Here is a 9,792-nt window from a genome sequence, read left to right as displayed (position 1 = left end):
ACTTGGCCTTCAGCCTCGCCTGCTCTGTCCCAGTGTCTCCTTCGTGGGCTCTACGCTGAAGCCTGCAGGTATGTCTATATTGCACAGTTAACCCAGGCTCTCCCCCAGGTTTTCGCCTACCCCCATCCCCCAGCCACAAAGAAAAACCCTCTCACCTGAGTTTGGTGCTTTCAACAACCTGGGCAAACTGTGGGGGCGGGATAGAGCCTGGGTCCCGCTTTCACTCAGGCTGGTAACCGCTCACTTTGCAGGGAGGCCGCAGGCTAAACGGCTGCAGGGCAGATAGGCCTCCAAAGCCCAGGAGGACAGACAAGTTCACCCACAGTCCACGGGGAAAGAATCAGCGGCGTAGCTGAGTGCAGCCCAAGGCACATGGCCCCAGAAGGCCTTGTGCCACGTGGGAGCGCAGCACCAGTGAGGACACAGTAACTCAGATAGGGTTTGCAGTGTAGCTGTTCACACCACGGCTGTGTCAGGAGTGAGCTCCGCCTCCTTCAGCCAAACCTGAGGCCTAGCCAGCCCAGCCTGTCGGCAGATTAATGAGCTCAGCTGGGTTGGCCAGCCTGCCTAATTAGCTGAGGCAGCCACAGGCCTGCTTTGATGCCCAGCGGCAGGTTGCTGGCTGCTCAACACTCATGCCCACAGCTGTGATTGCTCCTGTGTCTGCCTTGTTCCCAACCGTATTCCTGTCCTCCTCCAGTCCACTCCAGCCCTGCTTGCTCCTGGCTTATAGCTTCATTCCTGGTTCCTGACTGTGGCTCTGACCCTTCACTCCAGTTCCTGGCTCCTGGCCCCTGCTCCAACCACTAGGCCTGACAGGCTAGGCTGACCCAGCTGCACAGACTCAGGTGCCAAGCATCTGAGTATAGTGAGGACAGACTCTAGAACAAGTCACACGGGAGTGGGAAGGAAATGCACATATGGTCAAATGTAGAATATTTTTGACTTGATATAGACATTTAGACGTCAGTACAAATCCTTCCACTAACCATAGTGCACACAAACCCCTTTAGAAGGGGCAACAAGATGAACTAGCGCTGTGCCCATGCCCTTCAACTGTTGACGTAATTGACTTCTGGAAGGCATTTGACTTGGTATCACACGACATTTTGATTAAAAAACTACAATGATGTAAAATTAACATGGCACACATTAAATGGATTAAAAACTGGCTAACTGATAGATCTCAAAATATGATCATAGATGGAGAATAGTCATCATGCAGGTCTATTTTCCTTGGGGTCCCACGAGATTTGGTTCTTGGCCCTACACTATTTAACATTTTTAATCAATGACCTGGAAAAAAAACAAAGTAATCACTGATAAAGTTTGCAGATGACACAAAAATGGGGAGACTGGTAAATAATGAAGAGGACAGGTTACTAATTCAGAGCAGTCTGGGTTGCTTGGTAAACTGGGCGCAAACAATATATGTTTTATTGCAGCTGAATGTACACATATACATCTCTAGGAATAAAGAACGTAGCCATGTTTATAGGATAGGCATGGGGGACTCTATCCTGGGAAGCAGTGACTCTGGAAAAGATTAGGGGATTATGGTTAAGGCTATGGTTTTGTCACAGAAGTCATGGAAGTCACAGAATCCGTGACTTTCAGTGACTTCAGCCCTGGCTGCTGGGAGCTGCAGTGTCCCGCCACCTCCTGCAGTGGCAGAGCGCTGAGAGGTGGCAGGGGGATTCCGGCAGTGCCCTGATGCTGGGGTGGGGGCAGAGGATCCTGCAGCTCCCCTCCACTGCTGGTGGCTGGGGGGACCCCTGGAGCTCTAAGCCCCCAATGCTAGTGGGGGCCCCGGAGCTCCCAGCCACCCCACAGCTGCCCAGTCCCTTCCCATTTTATCATGGATATTTTTAGTAAAAGTCACAGACAGGTCACGGGCAATAAAGAAAAATTCACAGAAGCCTGTGACCTGTCCCTGACTTTTAGTAAAAATATCCATGACAAAATTGTAGCCTTAATCATGGTGGATAATCAGCTGAACATGAGCTTCCAGAGAAATGCTGTGGCCAAGATGCTGTGGCCAATGCGATCCTGGGAGGAATAAACAGTGGAATCTTGAGTAGCAGTAAAGAGACTGTATTACCACTGTATTTGGTGCTTGAGCACCTGCTGCTGGAATAACGCATCCAGTTCTGGTGTCTACAATTCAAGGAGAATGTTGATAAACTGGAGAGGGTTCAGAGAAGAGCCATAAGACCGATGAAAGGGTTAGAGAACAGGCCTTATATTGATAGACTCAAAGACCGCAACCAATTTAGCTTAACGAAGAGAAAGTTAAGGGGTGACTTGATCACAATCTGTAAGTACCTACAGGAGGAACACTAATTTAATACGTGGCTCCTCAGTCTATCAGGGAAAGGTCTAACATTACATGAGCCAATGGCTGGAAACTGAAGCTAGACAAATTCGGACTGGAAATAAAGCCTACATTTTTGATGGTGAGGGTAATTAACCATTGGAACAATTGACCAAGGGTCGTGGTGGATTCTCCATCACTGATCATATTTAAATCAATATTGGATGTTGTTGTAAGAGAGAAGTTCTAGGAATTGTTTTGGGTGGAAGTTCTCTGGCCCATGTGATGCAGGAGGTCAGACTAGATCATCACAATGGCCTCTTCTGGCCTTGGAATCTATGAACTGTTGCAAACTAAGAATGGAGTTGACTAGCATGGTGGTGGGGGGTGGTGGTCTCAAAACAGCGCTGGGGATCACAATCCCCTGCCCTTCCAACACTGCTCAATGGAAGCGGGGTTCCAGTAAGATCATCCACAATGTTTGCTTCCTCTGCTCCTGCTCTCGGGAGGCAGAGCGTCTCTGAGGGAAATCTTATGATCAGGCCAACTTCCTCCACTACAGATTTGATCTCTCTTTCTTCAGTTCTGCCCACTCCCCTGCTGAGCACCTCTCCCTCACCAACTTAACTGAATCTCCTGCCCACAGTCCCAGCTGCCTTTTCTCCACCTTTGACTCGAGTTTACCAATTTGTTCCCAAACCTCCTCCAATGACGCCTCAATCTGGGACAGTTCCTCAGATTTGTCACCTATAAAGAATGGCTCAGGTTTGGGAATCTCCCTCACATCCTCAGCCATGAAGATCGATGCAACCCTCCCCTCACTTCTCTCTTCACAGGATCTCAACATTTCTACAAAGAGAAAATTGACAATAGGACAGAACCTCTCTCTACCCCCTACTGCTCCCTTCCTCCTCCCCGGACACAGAAGTGTCTTGTTTCCTAGCCTCTGTTAACCCCACCACTTGTCCCAGCGACTACGTCCCAGCTCCTGATCTCCCTCATGCCCACTTTCATCCCCTCCCTTACTCGGTGTCTGTACAGTGCCTAGCACAATGGAAGCCTGGTCCAGGACTCCGGCTCCTGGACACTGTAGTAATACAAATATTAAAGGCCCAGTATGGGAGAAGTGAGCATCTCTGGACTAGCAGTTATTCTCCTGGAATGCCGTGATGGGCCCCATTGATTTGGGGGGAGGGGGTTTGCTTCAGGGATGAATTTGACCCACTTTGCAGGATTCAGTTAAACACAACAGGTAGGTACCAGTTGTGCCATGGGATTTACAACATCCGCAGTGTGTGTCCCTTCTGCAACTGGAGCTGGAGATTCAATCATCTTTCAGTGAACAAGGGAAAAGAGAGCAGCCATTGCAACAGATTAAACTAATTACCATGAAAACAGAACAATCCTTCATACTGATCATTCTTGTAACAACATTTTTAAAAAATGTGCAGTTTTTCTGTAGCACTGCAGGCTGGAATGTAAATAATTTCACACGGGGATAGGGTGTCTCTCCCTGGCTCTAGTCTAACCAGCTCTATTTATGGATTTACCCTTGCAACACCCCTGCGAGATGTTAGCCCCACTTTACAGACAGGGAAATGAAAGAGAGAGAGAGAGAGGGAGGAAGTTACTTACCCAACATTGTACTGCAGGTCAACAGCAGAGCTGGAAGTTAAACTCAGGTCTCCTGATTCTCAGTTCAGTGCTTTAACCACAAGGCTCTGATCAGTCACATCAATTTGTTTACCTTACAGCTTGATGTGTGTCCTGGCTCTGAGACGGCACCGCCCCATTTATTTTGCATTGCCAGTCAGAGCCCTGCAGTGGGACTGGGACCCATGGGGCTGCAGGACCCGCTGCCATAGTAGCAGGAGGGCCCTATTGCCAGTTACAATTTAAAAAGGATCTATATATTTAACATAAAACTGAATTATTCCTTAGCCAGCTACATTGCTCTTTGAGTCTCACCTGGAGCTTTGAAATCTCCAGTTAACCCCTCTTGCTGTGAATTCTGAAAACACAGCAATGTAAAGGGTTATTCATTGGGCTTAAATACTGTCTCATACTAACGGGAGTGGAGCAGGTTTCTGGTTCAGATCAGGGACTCTTCATTCATGCCAGAAGATTACCATCATCCAGTGGCTTTTCAGTGCTCCTGTGTGCAAAACGTAATGGCGAGCCAAGTTTAACTACCAGCATCCATGGCATGACTGGGCCTACCTGGCACACTTACTGGCAACCTCAGGACAGAGACCAAGGATTGACTGGGGCATGCAGAAGGAACTGCCTTAGAGACGGTCTCTCTTCAGGTCAGGTGTGGGAAGCCTGCTCTACCCACTGCCTTCTGCGGTATCTGCTCTGGGGATTAACAAGCTTCTCCAACCTCCAGTGCTGTTGAGACTTCTCCCAAACCTCGTCTGAGGGAGAACTGTACCCCAGTACTGCTGAGCTCCTATCCCCCAGGCGAGCTCCAACTGCTGTTTCCTGTTCCGGCCAAACCAGTTCTCGTCTCATCTAGGATGCCCAAATTCTTTGTTTTCTTGAGGTACAACAAAAGGAAACCTTGTTTATGTGCTTTTGCCTTATAGCGCCTCTTGTTCTTTACTGCACCACCAAATACCGGATCCGCCCTCAGGAGGAAATGCCGGTTTAGCTATTCACACAGTAACATTTAGCATGAGGGGTGAAACGATCAGCGCATCCAAAACCTTTTGTTAGGCTTGTCCAGCGCTTGGCCGCTCTGTGGAGGCTGTCAAGCGAGGGGGCCAAGTGACGTGATGGTTTCTGGGGCTTGGACACTCGTTCAGTAAGAAACTGGATAGAAAGCACCAGCCCCGTTCTCTCTCCTGTGCACCCTTCATCTCTTAGCTGTGAAATCTGTTAGACGGTGGAATCGTTTTCTAAACAAAGGGGCGGAAGCCCTATTGCTTGACACATTTAAGACTGGCCAGAGTAGTGGGAAATACAGTGTAGGGAACAATCCTGAAATGGGAAGGGAAAAATGGGTCTGTGGATGAATTTTACACAGGCTGCCAATGCAGTCAGACTGAAAAGACTTCCCTTCACTAATGACTCGGGCCACATTTGAACTCATAACCTAGAAGGAAAAGGTTCCATAGTCCATTAGCAAACCCTGGGGCAATCCAGTCCCAGTGGTGTAAGGCTTTTCTGATAGATTATTTTTATGATGGATTTACCCTGTATATACAGTGCCAAGGGTGTACATGACCCTTCAGAGACAATTCATGGACACAGTGCCTGCCCCGAAGAGCATGCACTCTGAAGCCCCGATCCCAGTCAGACCTCTGAGCCTGCAGGGAGTCCACATTGACCTATCCAAACAGCTAGCAAGGGGACGATTTCCTGACCTGTCACTTGTAGGAGGTTATTTAAGAGACGTTGAACAGCTGGAGCTCAGTTGAAGCACCCCTGTAAACCAGAGACATCACTGGGGAAAGCTCAGTCCAGTTTCACTTCAGTAAGCTTTCTGGGTCCATTTAAAAACCTCTTCTTGAAAGAAATAAGCTCGGAGGAAGGAGTAGGGAATGGGATAAGAATCTAAATCAATCACGGATCAGCTCACTTCTCTCTTGTTCAGGCCATGATCTCATTAGATCTCATACACAAAGCAGGGTCAAACTGTAGCACTTAGATGAAAAACCTCCCAGGAAAATCCAGGGTTCTGTATACAAGAAGTCGTCCTAAGAAATACTCTTTTCTCTGAGACTGAGCCGCGCTGATTTTAGGCTCCAGAGTGGCCTTAGGGGGCGCTGTGCTGATAGACGTTGCAACACTCATAAGAGACAAAACCAAGGCCCATACTGCTACCGATCATTAAGATCCCAGAGCATTTTTGTCAGCGTTATCCCTCTGGGATTTTGGCCAATTTTCAATGACAGTAGGGGTCCCCCAAAGTCCCTGCAGCTTCAACTGCAGACAGCATTCTTCACTTTCTGTACTAACTGCTGCTGTAGTGCAGCTGTTGTGTGCTGTCAAACACCCAGGAGATGTTCCACCCCAGGAGATGCATGTCAGTGGTGGGCTGCTGTACTCACGCAGAGTGACCACTGCCATTTCATTTCCCGGAAGTACTGTGAAAAGAGAGATGTGGCTGTTCACTGCAGATGCCAGCTGTCTATTCCAATCCAGTTCTGGTAATTGAAGACGGCAGGTTTTACTTACCTTACCCGCTTCAGAGCTGGAATCTCTGCAGCGCTTTTATCTTCTGGTAAAAATGACCTTCACTTCTGCAATGCAGAGGCTCACTCACTCCCGTGAACCTTCAATCAGATTTGTAATACTCGATCCGCCTGGGTAATGCTGAGTGTGAAGCCACTTGCAATACTAAGCACGTCAACATTTTTCTAGCTGAATTTGCTTTAGTGGCTCGTTTGTGGCCCTGAATTCAGGTTGGTGGTTTTTTTTTAAAACTCCAATCAATCTTTCTGCAACCTCCTCGCTCATCCCAGACTAAGGACAAAACACCTTCCCTGCCCCTCCCAGCTGAGTGGAGGGGAGCTGGCACACAGGGGGGTAGCTGGGGGGGCATGGAAGAGCAGAAACACAGCTAGCTGGGGGCAGAGAAGTGGGGGAAGGGCATGCTCCCTCTGTCCCTGCAGTAGTCTTTCTGCAGGAAGCCAGAGCTGCAGATGTGGAGGGGGTGAAGTCCTGGGGCTGACATTCTGTACAGCATCCTTCTCTCCCAAGCTTGCTGGCAACTCAGTTAAGACTGAATAAGTCATCATCGTCTTACACAGAGTCCCCTTGGTGCTGAGTAAGGGCCTCCATGTGGATAGCCTTGGCTTCCAGCCCACTCACCGAGATCTGCAGGCCAGCCCACTCCCTGCTGCTGATGTGGGGAACACCCCCACTCATAGGGTGGAATCCTAGCCTTCCTGAAGCCAATGGGAGTTTTTGCCACTGACTTCAATGGGGCCAGATTTCGCCCTTTGTCTTTACTAAATTCCATATTCTGCCTACCTACATTTCCCCAGCAGCATATTCCACCATTGTTCCTTATTTAACCCAGTTTCTTCTCTTTCCACTCACCTCACTGCTTGCTCTAAATCATACAATCATAGAATATCAGGGTTGGAAGGGACCTCAGGAGGTCATCTAGTCCAACCCCCTGCTCAAAGCAGGACCAATTCTCAACTAAATCATCCCAGCCAGGGCTTTGTCAAGCCTGACCTTAAAAACCTCTAAGGAAGGAGATTCCATCACCTCCCTAGGTAACCCATTCCAATGCTTCACCACCCTCCTAGTGAAAAAGTTTTTCCTAATATCCAACCTAAACCTCCTCCACTGTAACTTGAGACCATTGCTCCTTGTTCTGTCATCTGCTACCACTGAGAACAGTCTAGATCCATCCTCTTTGGAACCCCCTTTCAGGAAGTTGAAAGCAGCTATCAAATCCCCCCTCATTCTTCTCTTCTGCAGACTAAACAATCCCAGTTCCCTCAGCCTCTCCTCATAAGTCATGTGCTCCAGCCCCCTAATCATTTTTGTTGTCCTCTGATGGACTCTTTCCAATTTTTCCAATGACTGCGGTGCCCTGAAACAGCAGCTGCTTCCCACCTTCATTTCAGAGAGCTTGCAATTCACTCTGTAAAGCACTTTGGGACCAAGAGATCTGTCTGAATGTAAATTATTGTTACCAATTAAATGCATTATCAAAAAAATTCAGTGTGCAAACAATCCTATTCACAAAGTGAAAGCTCTTGAGAAATATGCCTGTCTTGGGGAAAATGAGAGGAAATGAGGACTAAAGCAGGGAGATTTTATTTAGAAGTTACTGTTCATGAAGTCAATTAAAAATAATTGTTTTTTGTATTATGCTCATTCCTATGGTTCCCGGTCATGGATCAGGGACCCATTGTGCCAGGCACTGCACAAACACAGAACACCAAGAACTTGCACTCTGAGTAGTAAGCTGAGATGTAAGGTGGCTGCACACAGATGGTGGAGTGCAAGGTAGAAATGATGCCCTAGTCAGCACGACAGGCACTGGCCACAGCACACCGGCTGCCGAACTCCTGTTAAGTGTTTTTGTATGCATCATGACAGAGGAGAGCTTTGAGGAGGGACTTGAAGGACAATGATGTGGCTTTGCAGATGTTCGGGGGGAAGCTCCTTCCAGACACGAAGAGGCAGCACAAGACAAAGCATCAAGATGCTGGTTCAAAAAGGAACAAAAGGGGCGATTGAGGCAGGCATCATTGGTGGAGTGGAGTCAGGAACTGACAACTTAATAGCACCCAAGAGATGACAGGCCGTGCAAAGGGGCCTTAAAAGCAAAGGTGAGTAGTTTGTGTTTGATATAGTGGGAAAGGGGGAGCCAATGGAGAGATGGAAAGGGAGGGTGATGTGACCAATGAAATGATTTTTGCAGCAGTTTTGAATGGGTGTTAAGTGGGGCACGACGGGCCTTGTCAAGGCCTGAGGAAGGGGAGGCTGCCGTAGCTGAAAGGCCTGGATACAAGTGTTAGCTGTGTGGACAGAGAAGAAAGGCCAGATCTGCAATATTTAAACATTTATATTGCAGCACTGCCTGGAGACCACCCAGGTCAGAGCTCCATGGCGCTAGGTGCTGTGCAATCCCAGCAAATGACAGTCCGACCGTCGCTGTCAAAGAGCTTTAAAAAGTCAAGAATCAAATCAGAACGTGGTTTTCTTTGTATAATTTAGTGCCCAATGCAACAAGGGTGCCATCTTTGAGAACAGTTGTACTTAGCAAAGCAAGACACTTGGGATGGCTTCTTAGTGCCATCAGAAATCATCACCAAGACTATCGACATCCTGGCTAGCCAGGATGGGCAGGGATGCAAGCCCATGCTCTGTGTTCCTAGCCCCTCTGTTTGCCAGAAGCTGGGAGTGCTCGACAGGGGATGGACAGGTGATGGATCACTCGATGATTGCCTGTTCTGTTCATTCCCTCTGAATCACCTGGCATTGGCCACTGTCGGAAGACTGGATACTGGGCTAGATAGACCCTTGGTCTGACCCAGTATGGCTGTTCTTATGGCATAGAGAAATCCAAAAGATGAGGACAGGGCTGTGATAGAGAGGAATTCATACTGTTCACACAAACATATATACACCATGTAATTCTATTACAGGACAAATGTATTTAACAATAGTTGTAACACTTTCTCTCCCGATAAAGGACAGCCAGCAATCATTTTAACAGAATTTTTTTTTACTGACTCACCACTCTTGGTACATTAATACTCTTTCAGAAGCTTGAAAGCAAACAACATTTCTTAGCAGTTTTGTTCTTCGACACCTGGCAAATTCCTGATTTCTCCCACTATGTGTCGTATGGAACGAGCACCAACTGAACAAAGAATTGTTCACCTGCTTATTTATCTAAAGGATCAGTGATGTCAGCAGAGTTCTGGGAACAACGGCCTAGTCCTGGCAAAGTGCTGATGGGAACGGTGCCAGAATGTGTTAGTTGACAGGTGAACTGAAAGACA

This window comes from Mauremys reevesii, linkage group 1 (genome assembly GCF_016161935.1).
Source record: "Mauremys reevesii isolate NIE-2019 linkage group 1, ASM1616193v1, whole genome shotgun sequence".
Taxonomy (NCBI): domain Eukaryota; kingdom Metazoa; phylum Chordata; order Testudines; family Geoemydidae; genus Mauremys; species Mauremys reevesii.
The sequence above is the reverse complement of the archived record's forward strand: the minus strand, read 5'-3'. Positions refer to the sequence as shown.